Genomic DNA, 1079 nt, shown 5'->3' on the forward strand with positions numbered 1-1079 from the left:
GCAGCTTACCCAGGGCCTGCCCGGCCTCGCTCTAGAGTCGGCCGCATAGTCCGAGCAGGATTTTTTTTAATTTTTTTTTTAAATAGAGCAAATTGCGTGGAAGCAAGGAGGGTTTTGAAGACAGAGCTTTCCGTCTCCTGGCTTCTTGTCGGGACAGTGTGAGAAGTGGGAGAGCAAGTGTCGGCACCTGTGGAGAAAGAGGGGCAAAGGGAAGAGCGAAGCTAGGGAGAAGCACTAGAGAGGCTGGAGTTGGGGGGTGGGGGAGTGTGCGGAGGAGTCGGAGAACAATGACACACAAACTCCAGCACTGCCGGTTTCCTGAAATACTAGTAGGACAGTCGCCCTGAACCACCCACTCTGTCCTGCCCCACCCCCACACCTTAGCGGCCTTCTCGCGCCCCTGCCTCATTTCAGCAGCCCGCACCAAAAAGTAAATCAATATTAAGTTTAAAGAAGAAAAAAAATTGCAGTCTTAGTGCTGTTTACCCACTTCCTTCGAAAAGGCGTGTGGTGTGACCTGTTGCTGCGAGAGGGGATACAAAGGTTTCTCAGTGGCTGGCAGGCTGGCTGTGGGAGCCGCCTCCCCCTCCCTTCTTCCCCCTCCTCCCCCTGCCTCCCCCTCGCGGCCCGCGGCGCGGCAGGCCCCGCCCCCTTTCATGCAAAACCCGGCTGCGAGGCTGGGCTCGAGTGGAGGAGCCGACGCGCTCTGATTGGTCGCTGGAAACCCATTTATTCCCTGACAGCCCCCGTCACATGGATGGTTGTCTATTAACTTGTTCAAAAAAGTATCAGGAGTTGTCAAGGCAGAGAAGAGAGTGTTTGCAAAAGGGGGAAAGTAGTTTGCTGCCTCTTTAAGACTAGGACTGAGAGAAAGAAGAGGAGAGAGAAAGAAAGGGAGAGAAGTTTGAGCCCCAGGCTTAAGCCTTTCCAAAAAAATAATAATAACAATCATCGGCGGCGGCAGGATCGGCCAGAAGAAGAGGGAAGCGCTTTTTTTGATCCTGATTCCAGTTTGCCTCTCTCTCTCTTTTCTTCCCCCAAATTATTCTTCGTCTGATTTTCCTCGCGGAGCCCTGCGC

At 53.4% G+C, this 1079-nt stretch overlaps 1 protein-coding gene across 1 annotated transcript in view; it reads left to right on the forward strand.

Moving 5' to 3' along the window:
• SOX2 (SRY-box 2) overlaps nt 1-1079 on the forward strand; it is a 9742-nt gene that overhangs the window by 7505 nt on the left and 1158 nt on the right. The gene's annotated exons all lie outside the window — the stretch shown is intronic.

The sequence above is a fragment of the Pteropus alecto genome, unplaced genomic scaffold (assembly GCF_000325575.1).
Source record: "Pteropus alecto unplaced genomic scaffold, ASM32557v1 scaffold88, whole genome shotgun sequence".
NCBI lineage: Eukaryota > Metazoa > Chordata > Mammalia > Chiroptera > Pteropodidae > Pteropus > Pteropus alecto.